At 45.3% G+C, this 16,626-nt stretch overlaps 1 long non-coding RNA gene across 1 annotated transcript; it reads right to left on the reverse strand.

The window, feature by feature from the left end:
• Positions 1 to 9,978: 9,978 nt before the first annotated feature.
• LOC135283543 (uncharacterized) lies at positions 9,979 to 13,182 on the reverse strand. The gene is made up of 3 exons (XR_010349267.1): positions 13,072 to 13,182; positions 10,593 to 10,840; positions 9,979 to 10,422 (listed from the first exon to the last, which is right to left on the reverse strand). It is a non-coding gene; the product is annotated as an uncharacterized LOC135283543 (long non-coding RNA).
• Between the last annotated feature and the right edge of the window lie 3,444 nt (positions 13,183 to 16,626).

The raw sequence follows: 16,626 nt of genomic DNA on the forward strand, positions 1-16,626 counted from the left end.
ACCTCACCATTGTGCACGTTGGCCTGCACACATGCAGCAGGAGAAGACAAAAGGTCTAGCACAGAGCTTATCAGCACATGGCAGGCATTTTAAGCCATCTTGCAAAGGAAAAAAAGAAAAAAAAAAAAAACATGTGCATGTAAGAGAAGGAAATCCCTAATTGGAAACACAATTGTCTCGTAAGAAGGGCTCCAAAATCAACAGCCACTCCAATTTATATGGTGTTTTATCAAGCCAAATAGCCCCCAAGGGCTTTGCAAGACGAGCCTCTAATAAGGTTTATAAAACCAGCCCTCTGTTATAGAGGCTGGGCAGGGAGGGGAGTAAAAGGCCTTTTAGCATGTGAATTGTGACAGCAATGTCAGCCTGTCAAAGCTCCAGCTAATACAGGCTCCAGAAGCTCCCGGGGGAGCTGCAGGAGTTTCCAGTGCAGAGGGGGATGGAGAACAGGTGGGGCAGCTGGGATCCAGCCCCCAGAGTGGCCAGGGTGGGGTGTGGTGTGGGGCCAGGGAGCACCCTCAGCCCTGACATGGCACTCTCTGGGCTCAGCCACACGTGCAGGACACTCTCAGCCCACAGCTCTGTGGATCAGCCCAGAAGATGCCCCCAGGTGAAGTGGGAAGTTCTCCTGTCACACCAACCCCACCCCTCCCCATGGTTTCACAAGAAGCTGTGCCTTGATCCTGCCCATCGAGGCATTGCACAGAAGAATGCAATTTTAAAATTATTTTATTTTGTCTTTTCCCCTTCACTGACAGGAGAGGAGAGAGCCTGAAGGAAAAGCAGGGGGGACATTTTTATTCCAGCCTTTATGGTGTGTCTGGAAGGCAATACTGCAGCAATGAGTGTGTGACAAGAAACATGAACAGGACAGGGAGTGTGGCTGTAAAACGTGCCTTAACATCCCCTGCAGGAGCACATCCTCTGAGCACCAGCCCTCCATCATCACTGTCCTGCCCAAGTGATGATACACGAGGCAGGGAAAGCAAAACCAGCCAGCACAGGCCACACTTCACTGCACAGTTTTGCAAACCACGCTAAGAAACCCTCAGAGGAAAGAACCAACTAGTTTCAAGTCTATTTCGAGTTGCACAGTGGGGTTGTAAATACCTTGTTTCTGGCAGTTCTACAGTGGTTAAAAAATATATCAAGTAGTCATAGAAAACCCAAGACATAAATTTGTTGCAGAAAGAAAGGTCTCTTTTTCCTCTGCAACAAAGACAACAAGTGCTTTAATTTGGTTTCCATTTTCTGGCTGATGCTGTTTTGTGAGCAAGTCTGTGATGGCAGAGGTGATTCCAGAAGGATGTGCCCTGCCCTGCTGGGAAGGTGCAAGGCTGCACATAACCTGGCTTTAACCAGCACACACACCTACCAGTCAGCTGGCAGATTAAGGCTCTCACTAGTTTCAATGCCTTTAGGATTATTTTGCTGAAATGTGGGGGGAAAAGATCTATTTTCCCATTTTCTTAGACTTATAAATAACTGATATGTGAAAACCACAGCGATTGCAAGACTCCAAAGCCTGTCCATCCATAGGGAAATGTGTCATTTAGGAGGCACACATCAGGGCCTTGAGTGCATCAAAGGCCTTGCAGTGTTCCCTACACAGGAACCTTTAGGATTCCTCCACAGATTTCTGTCACCATGATATTTTCTGAAAAATCCCCTTGCCCAGGATTTTCTCCTGGGAAGCTGCGAAGCCTCAGAGAAAAGGAAAACAATTCTTATCTCATTTGCTTCTCCTGTGATGTGCTCATGTGGAATGCGTTTGGAGATTGCTTACCCAAGGTGATTGTTTCATTGGACTCTGGTGTGAGTTGTTTTGACTCAACTGTTGAGTTGTTTGACTTGGCCAATTGTGGCCAAGCTGTGCTGGGACTCTGGAAAGAGTCACTAGTTTTCATTATTATCTTTTTAGTATTAAGTAAATATCCCTTCTGTATTCTTTAGTACAGTATTCTTTAATATAATAGAGTATCATAAAATAATAAATCAGCCTACTGATAAGATGGAGTCAGATGCTTCACTCCTGCCTTTGTTGGGTCATACCCAGCAAACACAATATAGGAGAGCAGTTCCCTCTGGAAAACACAGCTCAGGTGTGACTGATGTGCCAGAAAGCTCATGGCTCAAGTAATCCCCTGCTCAAGACTTTATCAATAGTGCACAATTGGATTGTGGAATACAAAACCCCTGGAACTTAATAAAAGGACTGGCTTAAGCACTGAGCTGACATCATTGGGATTGATGAGTGAGGACAGTTTCAAACAAATTACACCTTGCAGCCAGATAAGACCTATCTTCAGGAGACCAGATGAAAGACAAGCAGCTCAGCATAGCTGTTCACCTGCCCAAAGTGAAGAGGTTCTGAGTGGAAAACAATGGCTTTAGGAATTAAACACATTTCCCAGCCAGACTCTTCAGGGATGAACGCTCATAAATTGAAGGGGAGGTTTGTTTAATGCTATTTTAAACATTCCAGTACTTGGTAAAAATTTGTTCAAACATGGGAGCTGAGGCCAACAAATGTGACTTATACCCAACCCAGTTTTCCCTGACATGTGAGGATGCCTGTGCTAAAGCCTTTGTGCCCAAATGTCCCAGGATGTCCCAGGACAAGGGTGTGCTCAGTGTTGTCCTGGAGCAGCAGTAGGGTCAGCCCCAGCCCGTTACTCTGATCCCAAACAGATGTAGCTTGGCCCTGGAACAGGAGAGATCTCTACAGGAAAACAGATTCTATGGGAAATGGGACAAAATCAGCACAGAAGGGAAACCTCAGGGGCAGCAGACACATGGGCTGAGAGAACAGGGAACACACACTGGGTGTGGGACAAAATGGAGCTGGGGCTTCTGGAGGGAATGGATCAAACTGCAGAACGTGCAGAAAGAAGGGAAGAAAAGTTAGAGGCAAGCCTATGAAAAGGGGAGGTTCTTCAAGGAGCACACACAATTAATTTGTGAGCTGCAGAGGTAAAGCATGCACACTGCTCCCCAAGACCTGCCAACCAAAATCCCAGCTTCTCAGGTTTATAGGTGGAGCCTGATCCATCCATATCCCAGACCCTGACTGGATTAAGGCTGTTCTGAATTCACTGCCTCCATGTCTGTGAGATATCTCCAGTGAATTCCCCCTCCCTGGCTGGCTGAAGACCTGGGCTGGGCTTTGGGTTGCATGTCCCTTTAGCAACCACCCTTTCCACTCACAGAGGCTCTCTGGGGGTTGTACAAACTCTCTGTGGTGTCCTCAGAAGCCAGAGCAGGATCAGCACGTCACTGACACCAGCCTGGTGCCCTGCACTCAGCACCCCCAGCCCACACACAGCACATCCAGCAGAGAGCAAGAGCCTGTCAGGAGGGATTAGTCCCACACGCCTCCCTCAGCATCAGCACAAACTGACAGGGCAGCATGGGAAGCCCAGCAATTCCCAGGAACACTTCATTTATTGCAATCCAGGCTAAGAACAGCTCATCTGGAGCCAGGCTCCGGCCCAACTCTGATTGCCAGCTATGGGGAGATAGCTGAAATTACAGTAATGCAATTTCAATATCCTCACGGAGGTAAATGCACTCAGTTGCCTCAAGGCCTCTGTAAACATTAATTATTAACTTAATGTCTGGCTTCCCTGAGGTATCCATTATCCTGTGTATTAATGGCCCTTCCAAGAAGGCAGGGAGCAAACAGCTTGCAGATTACCTGATAGAATTAGTGAAAGTTTGCAAATTGATTTGGTTGGATTGGAAAGTGCTTGGCAGTTAACTGATCACAGAATTTGGAGAAAGAGCAGAGCACAATAAAAGATGTTTTCTTTCCTCATAGCTTTATCTGCTCAGAAAAGAAGAGGAGCCAAGCATGGCAGTGCTGGCTGTTCTTTTGGATGCTTCTTTCCTGTCTCCCATCCAAAGTGTAATGAAGGAAAGCCTCAGGCAGGGAATTCAGTAGTAGCAAGAGGTAACATTAATGCTGTTCTAAATGCCTCTTCACAAAAGTTAAGTCAATCTTATTCCTAACACCCAGCTCTTCACTGTCAGGGGATTTTCACATCCTTATGGGGTAGGCCTGAGGGGTCAGATTGACAAAAAGATTTCAGGGAAGAACCTCCAGTCCAGCCCAGTCCATCACTGGGATCCTCAGAGCTGCCTAATCCTTTAAATACCCCCAGATCCACACACACAGTGAGGTAAAGGTGACAGGCTGAGCACGCAGGCATGTACCATTGGCACTTCCTTCTTGCACAAAGCACTGCTCAGCTCATTTTCTCCTCCCAGAAATCTGCTTTTACAACCCTCTGAAACAGCTCATTTAACTGCAGAAGTATTTGTTCATTAGCACTCCTTGCAGCAGGAAGCACATGTCAGCGTGGGAGTTCAATCCCCCAGGATGTGACAGGAGAATTCATTCCACAGCCCAGGGATTCTGCAGACACTCCTGTTCTGGGGCTGCAGCTCAGCTCTCATCCCAGTTCCACCCTGCTCAAAGCACCACAGGCAGGGCAAACGCCCTGCTCAAAGCACCACAGGCAGGGCAAACACCCTGCTCAAAGCATCACAGGCATGGCAAACACCCTGCTCAAAGTATCACAGGCACTCCACAAGCAGGGCAAACACCCTGCTCAAAGCATCACAGGCACTCCACAAGCATGGCAAACACCCTGCTTACATCACAGGCACTCCACAAGCAGGACAAACACCCTGCTCAAAGCATCACAGGCAGGACAAACACCCTGCTCACCTCACAGGCACTCACAAGCAGGACAAACACCTTGCTCAAAGCATCACAGGCAAGCCACAAGCAGGGCAAACACATCCATGGGCTGCTCCAGATAAGACCAACCAATATTAAAAGCCAGCATCTTCCCCTTGGAAAGATAAGGCAAACCTGGCAGATTCTCATTTTGATTTTTCATCCAGAATGCCACATTCTTTGAGCAGCCACACGCAAAACAAGCAGCAGTCACGTTTCCAATCTGTCGTGTGCTTGTGCTTGGAGAGAAATCTGTATTCTCTGATTCTATCTGGATGTCAGGGAGTGATTTAAATGGAGGCCAAGTAACAGTCCTTGATAGATTTTTGGTTATGTTGCAGTTTGTTGTGTAGTCAGGTAACTTGTGTTCTTCAAGCAGAAACACGATATTGCTCTTTCATGTAAATTTATGGAAGAAGTTATGATTTTATCCTATATCCTAATAAGGATTCAGCCTTAGCTTTTAAAAGGAGAACCTTGTTTGTGCTGGAGTTTTGTGCCTGTTATTTATCATAATTTAAAATCAAACTAGTCAGACACTAAATTATTTCCTGCTGAGAAATGTGCAAAAGCTCCCTTTATTCCTATATCCTCTTTACCGCTGGCATCTTGTATTTATAGAGTGTAGATGGAGAACTTAACATCCATGTTTTCTCCTTTAAAGTCTCTGCTTTGATCTAGTTATCCATCCAGGAGATTGCTTTGATCCTTGCAGTTTTGCTAATTCCAAATACTCAATTATGCTTATCTAGTCCTGGAGGATCCAAATGTTTCAAGCTGTCCCTCATCCACTGCTGGTTTACCAACACAGCCCAGCTTCAATCAAAAGGAACTTCTTCTTGCCCAGAGCACTGCAGGCTACAAACTCATCTGCCAGCCTCAAAAACTCAGGAGAGCCTGTTTTTCCTTCCTGGCCACATCCCAGGGAAGCAGGAGAGAGAAGAGGCTGTGGGAGAAGGGCATTTCATGTGCTGAGCAGTGAGGTCAGGGAGAAAGTGTCCAGGAGGACAGGAGCAAGTGTCCAGGACCTGGAGCAAGAAGACCAGGAAGGAATGGTCACAGAGAGCAGAGCTCAGGGCTCTCACACAGCTTTTGGGGCTGGGAGCCTGTCAGGTCACCCAGTCATGCTGCTCTTCTCTCTCTTCCTCCACCTTTCAGTCACTCAGAAGCCAGGAACCAAGGGGATGGGAGAAACTGGACTTCACAGGCCTCGAGGGAGCTGAACTGAGTGGGGAAAGCAGCAGAAATGGGGAGCAGTTCTCCAAAACCAGAACCATCCTCCCCACCCATCAACACAAGGAGAGTGAGCTGAGCCTGATCCCAGGCCTGCCTGCTGCTTGTTTTAAAAATCTTCTCCCTCACAATATCATTATGCCACGTGAATGGAGGTTATCTAAATCCTGCATGATCTCTCCCCCAGGGAGCAGGGAGGGAGGCAGAAGAGGGAAATGCCATCATTTCATGATGGGATCTGAAGTAGTAGGGGATTTCCTTTCAGCTTCCAGAGGATTGAAACAAATTGAGATACATCCTCCTAATGCTTCACTGCTCAGTATTTTGACACCACATTACTGCTCAGCACCTGAAACTCATCTGATGAAAGATGTGACCACAGCTCTGTTTTCCTCTCTGCTGCCAACTCCTTCTGTGCCATTCCTCATTCTCAGACTAACAAAGAAATTAAAATCTTCTCTAACATATTAAATAGCAATAGGGGAAAAATACAAAAGGAAGAAGATAAAATCTGAAGAGGCAGCAAGTGGCCACAACTGAAGTACAGTACTGAGATAATTATCTTGTTGTAAGAGCCCAGGCAAGGCTGCTGGAGGGGCAAATTTCTCCAATCAGAAGGTGAGTGCAGGTTCCCTTTCCTCCTCATATAAAAGTTTTTATATACCTTATATAAAGGTATTTATGTTCTTGCAAATTGAAAGCTCAAGTGGCAGATTCTTGCAAAAGCTTCTCCTACCACCCGCACAAGGAAGAAATAATGGCTGAGAATAATGGTTTAGCACCACTCTGGCACTTGCAGCAGCTTTCCAAGAGGCAGGTTACACATGGAAGGCAGGAGACAAGCTGCTGAATTGTCCTTTTCTATCCTGCAGCCCCCTCAGCAGCAAAGCAAAGAACAATTTTTCATGTTTTGCTTCAAACAAGATTGACAACACCAGGGCAGCCCCAACAACACGATGTCTATAAGGTAGCTGAGAGATGAGAGAGGATTTTATTTTGTCAATCTGCCCTAAGGAGAATTTTGCAGGAGCTCTCAGTAGCTCAGACAAGTGGGTGACTGAGGTTCAGTGTCTGCCCTCGCAGGGTGAGCCAGCATGCCAAAATTGGGTGCATAAAAAGCCCTGCAGTGGGAAAAGAGCCCTGATAGTGCTGCTGTGTGCACAACCCTGTTACACTGCTCCCCTGGAAACCCTGCCAGGAAAGCTGGAGCAGTGGAAAAGGAGAGTAGGTGGCAAGTGGAGGAGCTTTTCTGAAGTTGGCTTTCTCTGCCACACTGCAAAGCTCTCGTGCAGGCAGAGTTTGCTCCCTGCAGAACTTCAGTGGCCACCAGTAGCTGAAGTTTGAGGCAGGGTCACTGAAATCTGCCAGCAGAGCTGCGTTTGGCACACTGACTCTGCTTCAAAGCTGCAGCCTTCTGAACCAGCTTTTCCAAGCTGAATTACTCACCTGACATTTGATAAATCTCCATGAACTCGTTTTTGTTGTAAGGGAGAACCTGTGAAATTCATTCTTCTTTGTATTACAGAAATTCTCACTGAGCCCCTCTGGAAAAGCTGAGCACTGTGTTTATGCTGCAAGAGGGCAGCACAAACAGGGCACCTTCCTGCCCTGACAGATTTTAGACCATCAGTCCTAAATCTGAGATCTGCCTGTGGCATGTTTCTCAGCTTTACCTAGCAGTGCTTTGCCTGAAAGAAATTAATCAAAAGATTGTTCCTAAACTCAGCATGATGTGAGCTTAAGCTCCCAAAATCATTAAGCACTTAGAAAAGGGGGTTTTATAACACTTTAAGTAACAGGCCTGATATCAAAGTTACACTTTTTGTGACTGACTCGCAGTGAACAACTCCCACTATTGTCTCAGCACTTCAGTTTCCAAAATCTCAATGTTACTGTAACACCTGGCCCCGCTAGGTGAGCCAGATACATTCCAGATTGTTCACTAAAATCCCATTTTAATCTGAAGAAAGACATCTCAGCAAGTGATTCGCCAGACATTGCACTGAATTCCATTTAAAATTGTGAATTACAGTACATCACTTTTCTGTCCTTGAAACATTTGTCTGCACAGGTGGTGCACCTTTGGTGGAAGGGAGTGAAAAGAGAGGGAAAATGGGAGCGTATAGAGGTCATGCATCTTGGAAAGAAAAGAGGGAGGAAAAGAAGGAACTGGGAGGAGGTACCGTGGAAATACAAATGGTTCAAATCTCATTTCTTTGCATAGAATATAAGAATCAGACAAGTAACATATGTGGTCTGAACCAAATGCAAACACCCAAGACGCTCCATCTGCACAAGCAAACAATCCAAGCATATTTGGGATGATAGATGCAGGACTGGCAGGTATTTATCACAGAACTGTCTGGAGATTTGACTAGCAGCTAAACAGGAGCACTGCTAAAAAGCACCTGCCTCAGAGCATGGAAATTTAGAAGCTCATACTCAGGAAGCTGCCCAGATTCAAAAGCTGCTGCATTTGATTTTCACGCCTGTTTTACCATTACTTAAAAGACAGCCAGTTCCAAGCCACTTGACATTTGCTCTGAGAAGCCTGAGCAAACAGCCAAGGCTGGATCAGGGCATCTCTGCGGGGTGAGCTAACAAAGAAATGGACAAACATGTCAAGCCAAAAGCCAGAAGCTCTGGGAAGTGCACTGGAAGAGGCTGCAGCTGCCAATAGACGGAGGGAGAGAGGCTGTGAGAGTTTCACGTGGAGCACAGCCCTGGCACAGGGCTCCTTGTCGTGACAGGCAGCTTGGGCTGTTGTTCAAGGCACCTCCCATGTGGGAGGGATGGCTCTGCAGGAAAAGGACGTGGCAACAGGGGAAAATTGGAAATTTGGCTGTCTATTGGTTTCTCTGGGTCTGGATTGAAGGCGCTTGAGATGGTACCTCATGTTCAGACTCAGGTGTTTATTGTTTCTTATCAGTAAAACAGCCTCACCACTGTGAGTTTGGCAGCTTTTCATTAGAAGGCACAAAATGGCCAACAATCTCTTGGTACAAGGTCTTTTAAGACTAAACTGTCCAATTAAGAACTGACACCTTGATTGTTTTCCCTTTTAACCCAATAACTGATTCCAAAGAGCCCACAACGTGGACTTTTCTGCCCAATTACAAAACATCACCCAAACCCATGAAGAAGAAGGAAGAAGAAGGATGAGGAGGAAACCCAGGACAACACCCTGTGCCCTCCATCTGGCTTCCATTCACAACATACTAAAAATCCCAAAACCTAAATTTCTTACCACGTGATTCACCTACACTACTCTCTATAATGTATTTCACATTTTTGTGGATTCCACTCTATCTTGAAGTCTAGGAAACTTTCCCTATGGATGAGGGTCAAAATCAGTGCTCCCCTGGGAGTCAGGACACCCCAGAGCAGACAGAGAAATATTCCCAGTGCTCTGGGTTTCCACAGCTGTCCAAAGCATGTACCACTCCTGTGAACATGTGATGTGCACAGCTGCCACGTGCACATCCTCCCAAAGCTGCAGCTTGCAGCTGGATTAGGCTGGGGAGATGGAGAGCGTGGGGTTTGTATTACAGAGCAGAGACTCCTCACAGCTCTGTCAGAAATGCAGCCTGACCTCTGTTCTAAAGCACTTTAGGGAATCTTTGTCCCAGAGCTTGAGGAAAAGGTAGAGCTGTAAATTAAAATTGCATTAGTAGTTTCTTTGGTGGTCTGCAGAGCAGGCAGGAGAGGGAACTGGGAAATTTTCTTTGCATTTATAGGAGCTGTATCTCCAAATTATATACAATGCTTTAGCACAGAAACACAGATCCACTGAAAAAATTTAAAATAATGTTTAAACACTGTATTTCTCAACAGAGAAGAAATGGAATAACTGAAAAATCTGGTGCATTAATTGCTCTTTCTAGCACTCTTGGAATCCTCAGTGTCTTTGATATCTACATAAAAGCATAAACCCCTCCTTCTTTCTGAAATAATTCTTTCAATGCCATTTCAGACACATGAAATGTACAAAATTTGGGCACTTTTCCTTGTAGCTGCACTATTTCCAGGTGATTTCTTGTTCATGCTTAGAGAGCTTTGATCTACTTTTAGTTTAAAATCAAGTTATATTCCAGACATTGGTTTTATACTGAGAGGGTAGTCAGAAATTAATCCATAGACACACTATTTTACTGCTTTTGCACTGTATTTCCAGTTTTAATGCTAGATTGTTTTGATGGAAGGTAGCAATCATTTAAACATTAAGAACAGTCATCTTGGGGACACAGTTGTCAGATTTAAGGATCAGAAATTATATAGGCAGCTGTAAAAGGATAGGAAGTGAATAGATCAATATTACGAGGTCCAGTAATTCTTTGAAGTATTAAAGTGAAATGGGGGAACAGTTTGCAAGAACAACTCGATGATTTCAGTTATGCAGCAGCTCCAGAGACAGGTGAGAAGCAGGTAGCAACCTCTGTAGGGTCCTAAAAGGGTAAAGGACACCTTGATCAAACAGGGTTTTGCCCTGAAGCAAGGACAGGCTGAGGAGGACTTGCAGAAGGATCCCCTTGGGGCTGGAAAACAGAACAGCCCTGGCAGCCACTCCATCTGCAGGAGAGTCCCAGCATTTGTAGGGAAAGATCCCTGAAATTACCTTTGGAGGGTCCTGGCAGCACCCTCCACATCTCTATTTCCATGCAGGGAGTGAGCAATCCATCAGAGAATGAATCCTCCATTCCCAGCACACAGTTCAGCATGTTTGTGAGCAAAGCCCTGAGCACACAGTGACATTCTGCTCCACACCAGTCCTGAGAGAGCCTGGCACTGTTTGGAAGCATTTGGTCCATGCTTTTCAGGGCTCACTCTGCATGCAGAGGGGGAGGGAGCTGCCCAACACAGTAACTGCAACATGGAAGAGAGAGAAATGGAGCTGGAAGCAAGCTTCAAAGGATGGCCTTGCAAATCAGACTGGATACTTTGGAGAAATAGAACTGTGAAAGATGCATTGTAGCAGGACCCACGAGGGGTAATTTTAGATGATTGGTTTAAGGCATTTACAGCATGGTGTGGCTAAAGCTGATAGGCCAAGAAATGCTTATCATGTATTGTAATTTAAAAATAGTTAGCTTTTGATTGTGATAGTGTGAATTATAACATCTGTAATGTCTCACCCTTCACATGAGACTGAAAATAGAATAAATTTTTTAAAACACCTCTCAGTTGCTGCATCTCTGGGTCAGAAAATTACTTAATCCAACATATGGATATCTGAAAGCAAGCCCAAGATGCCACAACTCCACCAGCTTGGAGATCTACTGGGAATTCAAATTAATTCAGAAGGAAGAAAGCTCACAGAGAAATGCAGAGAGTCAGAGCAGACCAAAGCTCAGCTAAAAAAGTTTCCTTTTTTCCTTTTCCAAAGTTTCCTATTCCACTTTGAATTCCAAGCACAGACATGAGAGTGTCACTTGTTGTGTGGGAAGAGTGATCCAATCATTTCATTATTCATCCCAGCCAACTCTAAGCTCACAGTACAGGTGAGTTAAATTCTTAATCTAAGCTGACTTTATGCATTTCACTGGGATTTCAAAATCCAGCCTGTAGACCTCAGCATTCCAAATGGGTCCAAAAAGAAGTTACTTGGTTTAGTGATTTTTCTAGGACACAGACACTTAAATATGCAGCATAAAAGTTCAGAATCTTGAATCATTTTTGGTTCTTGGAACACGACAAAGCAGCTCCCCCTCACTGTGGAAGTCCAAACCAACAATCCAGATTTCTCTCCCAGTCCCACTTGAGGATAAACTTGGCTAGGCACACTTTTTTTCTGCCTTTGGAAAGGAACTTCTTATCAGAAAAAAAAAAAAAAGTAAGATTATTTAATGAATTAATAGAACAACTGCTTTTTGTTGATTTTCTTGGTTCTGTTATTTCCCAACCAAGTCTTTGTTGACAACCCACAGCAGGGTCTGCTAAAGCCCCGGATCCTGAATCCAAAGAAAGTTTCAGTTCAGAGCACTCCTAAAAGAGGTGGGAGTTGCCAAAGCTGGTTCAATTATACCAGGTAATGAGAGTACACTGGGAGGTGGAGATCACTTTAGGAACACACTCCTAGGGAAACAGCCATGCTGGTTATCCCGGAGAAGTACAAAGGCAGGCTCATTCACCTCACTGATGCACTGCCTTCTGGTGCTCCAGAGCCTTGGGCACATCTGAAATTCAAATGGAAGCCTCTGATTTGAAAGGTTTGTCAAAGCCTTGGTGTGGCTCTCAGCAGTGCCTTAGGCCCAACCAGATTTAAGGCAGCATTTGTAATTCAAAGCATCTCAAGGCAACGACATAATCCTTACATGGAGTGGAAACCTTCCTTTCCTGCATTTCCTAGCAGAAAATGGTATCCTAAATTAGCAAAACCAAGGCAAAGTGTGGAAGGTCCCCGTGGGAGAGAGGTCACCCCACTTGTTTCAGATTCCAGCTGAGAGGTTCCAGCACCAGGTAACCTCAGCTCTTGTACTTTCTGTGGAGTGAGCACAGCTGCTTCCAGCGATGATAACTCTGCTCACTTTGCATAATGAGGTCCCATCTATAGCCCCAGAAGTTGTTTAACCCCCAACAGTGACTTATTCCAGGCTATCAGCCAAGTGAATGCTTAAGTGGAATATATGTACAGTGATCATCACTGGCTGGCATTCATCTTGTCTCAGAAATTGTTTAGGGCAGAGAGGTTAAGAAGAATAGAGTGCAGGCTTAGAAAAGATTTGTTTCTCAGAGACATTTCACTGGATTCATCCAATTTAGTGAAGAAACTAAGGTTAGGGGAGTGCCTTTTAGGAACTATTGTCTCTCTGTAATTTAACACATAGGTTTTCAAAAGAGGACAGCAGTTAAGCAAAGTTGCAGTTCAGTCAGACAAGAAACTCTCATTAGTATGGAACAGATCTAAGCAGTGGAGATGTCAGCCCTTCACAAGGCAGATCCCATCCCCCTTCCCTCGAGGGTCTCCAAGCCAAGAGCTTTTCTGGGCTCCTGGCACAGCACTGACTTACCAACTAGTCTAAAAATACCCCTGGCAGTGAGGAGGGAAAGATCCTGCTCTAGATAAGACAATTAGAGCTGGCTTAGAGAAAACTCACTGATCAGACAGGCGTGGTTCCACAACAGCACTACACAGCATTCCCATCCTAAGGGGTAAATGTCTTCAGGAACAGAACTCCCAGTCCTGACCCTAAGCACAACCACACCCCTCTCTCCAGGCAAAGAACCAGCAAAACTGCTTTTGTGGTGTTTAGAAAAGCGTGAGGCCCTTAATTGGGTTAATTGGGTTTCACCTGCAGCAGGTGAGTCAGACAGGAAATGTGACCCTGTGTGTGGAGGGAATGGTGCACACAATGGTTTCCCCAAAACACCAACAGCAGATGCCAACCAAGGCACAAAAGCTCTTTAAAAAGGTGTTTTAAATGTATTTGTTTCAGTGTGCTGCTGTTTTCATTCATGTGCTTTGCAATGAGAATAGGGAAGGGAAGGGAAGGGAAGGGAAGGGAAGGGAAGGGAAGGGAAGGGAAGGGAAGGGAAGGGAAGGCTGGGTTTTGCCAAGGGGCCTCAGTTCTCTGGAGAAAGGAGCCAGCAGGAACCTCCTGAGTTCAGCAAAGCCCCTCTGCTTGGAACAGCTGCACCTCATGGACAGGGACAGGCTGGGCCCTGATTTTTCCCCCTGCAGGGAAGGACCTGGTGCTCCTGACAGCAACAGAGTGAATATGGAGTTACTTGGCTGGAGACACAGAGAAGCCAAGTGGCAGCTCCTCAGTTCATCCCCAAAATCCCTCAGAAAGAAAAAGGAGCTCCATTTCACTGAAAGGACAGGGATAAGATAACCCAGGCAGCAATAAATCGGCCTCCCCCAACGTGCTCTGAGGAATTACAGAAACAAATAGCCCCAGAAGAAACATTTGCAGATAGGTCAGAGGGTCTGCATTCACTTTGGCTTTGTTTATATCCCATTTCCAATGCCCCAGGGCGACACGGGTGAGGCAGAGGCGATGTGACAACCCCTGCACCCTCCAGAGGGGGAAAGGCAGCACTTTGCCACCATTAGGACTGGCTCCTGGAGGAACCCAAAGCCCTGGTTCCAGCATGGCATCGTCTTTGAGCAGAAGCAACAGCAAATAGCCCATCCCAGGGGAGCTATTCCCTGCATAAATAGCTGCATAAACAGCTCTGCAGTGGCACTCACAGGCGGGCTCTGGAGACTTTTATGTCTCCAGTTTCTAATGAGGACCGGTTTAATTTTTTTTTAACATCCCGTCTCCCCAATAAAAGTCATCTCCAATGTGGAATTGGCTCAGAGGATTGCAGTTCCTTGATCACAAGTGCTTTCAAGTGATGTGGCAGGGTGATCAACGTGAAGGTTGGATTAAGGTTTAGTCTGCAGCTTTTGGGAGTCATACAAGTCACTAATTACACATCCAGCCCTCAGCGCAGTAATGGGGAACATCGCAGAACTACTTCAGGGAAGATTCAAAGAGAAATAACACAGTTTAGCACTAAAGTAAGAAAGGTCCTGTGACATTAAAAAGCAGAATTTCCCTCCAAGCAGAGGTCTGTGTGTGCCTCCTGAGCTCTGTTAAAACCCAGAGATGACAACTCCTGAATGTGCTGAAGAGCCCAGGCCAAGAGCTGGGGTCTGCAGAAGTCACCTTGTAACTGCATTTCCATTTGCCTTCCAAAACATGGTCTTGGGCTGTGGGAAGCCCAAGAAGTGCTAATATTTAGTTTGGTTTATATTTCATTCAGCCAGAAAGATGCCTCAGCTTCCCTGGGCAGGAGCAAATGGAGCAGTGTCATTATTGCTCCTCAGGTATCAGGGTGAGATTAGATCTGCAATCAGGCTCAGCTCAGCCCCACACCGCGGGCAGCAGGGCACGGCGATATTGGATTTGTAGAGGAGTTTCTTTCATTTCACTTTGGATGTGTGACACCAGGCCAGAGCAGCTGTGCAGTGCAGATAGGACAGATGTGGCTTGAGAGAACCTGGGGAAAGTGCACAGCAGCCTGGGACTGCTTTGGACTGAAGAACAGAGATTCTCTGGGACACAAAAAGAAGTTGAAGCTGCTCGGCCCTGTCTGCTCTCCAGTCATACCCAGCTGCCACTTAGAACAGGAACAAACAGAGAAGAGAAATTGGGAATTTGAAGCCTGCAAGGTTCCTGGCTGTTAAGAGAATCAACCCCACAAGCAAGCCCAGATCTGAGGGGACAGTGCAAGGTAGGCACCAGTTAACTGCATCATTTTCTTCCTAGTCACAAGTGTTCCTTTGCAGGACTGAAAGTGTTTTAATAAAATGCTGTTTGCATTCAAAAATAGACTTTTAAGAGTCTCCTTGAAGACTTTAAAAAAAAAAAAAGAACAAAAACCCTTTTATAGTCTGTCTTGAAAACATCGATGATTTTCTGAAATTATTTTGGATGTCTCAAAGAATGGTATCACAATGATCTCTGGTTTTAGCAACAGTCATTGCCTGACAAGGTCACTTTAAAAAAAATAACTGTGGTTTCAATTTCATTCTAAAGTATTCACAGCTAAAATTTTCAATTAAAATTTTGAAAAAAGTCCTCTCCCGGCAAGCAGAAATGACAAATTAATTTGGGAAATGCTCTGAAACAAACTCCCCCAAAAAATATCTGCCAAGCTTTTATTTTAAATTTCCTTTGTTTCCCAAAATTAGGTGTCATCTTTCAATCAGCACCACCCCAGAGGATGAGATTTGTGTTCACTACCCTGGCATGTGTAATGATGCCAGGATAATTCGCAGCAGATGTACATTTGGGGAGAAATTATTTTCCTGAGAATCTATTTGTGTGGGAGGATGAAGTATGGTTATAATGAAGGTGCTGTGGGAGCTGAATGACTTTGCATCTCAAGTACAGGTGCACTTGGGTGTAACTTAAACATAGTTTGCAATCTCTCTAAATGGAGCATTTATAGCCAATTACACTTGTCATTCACCTTGCAAATACCTCTATCTAATTTAACAGCATATGCAGCAAGCAGAAAAATAAAGGATATTCTATTAGGTGCCAGCAGAATAGAGGTGGAGGCACCAGCTCTGTGTCTAACACACGTTTGGCAGATTTCTGAACTGAAATAGAATGGATTCAGAGCGTGGCCTCCCGTGCCCTCCTTCTCCCTGCATCAGAAGCCTCCTGTCAAATGTAATTTCCTCCAGGAAGACATGTATGTAGCTGAGATTTTCCAAAACCTGTCCAAGTGATTTGGACACTCATTTCTCATTAGTATTAATAGCAAATGAGCATGAGCATCTCCTCAGTGCCTTTGGAAATATCTGACACATTTTTATTTTGGTGGCTGTTAAATGACTCTTTGGGCAATCTGCACTAGAAATGACAAATTTCCCATTTGTTTTTCTGCACTCTGATATTCCTAATGTCCACGTACCAAATGTCAAAATTTTCCCCCAAAAAGACAGCTGAGATGTGGTGAGAGGGAGGGCAGAGACAGACTTTTGCTATGTTTGGATTAAAGGACAAAGTTCACATTCCAAAACTGTCTCCTCCACAGAGGGCTGCACAGACCGATTTTAGGATAACACCACATTCATTGTCATCTTTTTGTCACTGCCCTAGGCAGGGATGTCACTGCAATGGGAGCAGGGATGCAGAGGAGCTCCATGG

The sequence above is a fragment of the Passer domesticus genome, chromosome 19, assembly GCF_036417665.1.
Source record: "Passer domesticus isolate bPasDom1 chromosome 19, bPasDom1.hap1, whole genome shotgun sequence".
In the NCBI taxonomy this organism is placed as follows: Eukaryota; Metazoa; Chordata; class Aves; order Passeriformes; family Passeridae; genus Passer; species Passer domesticus.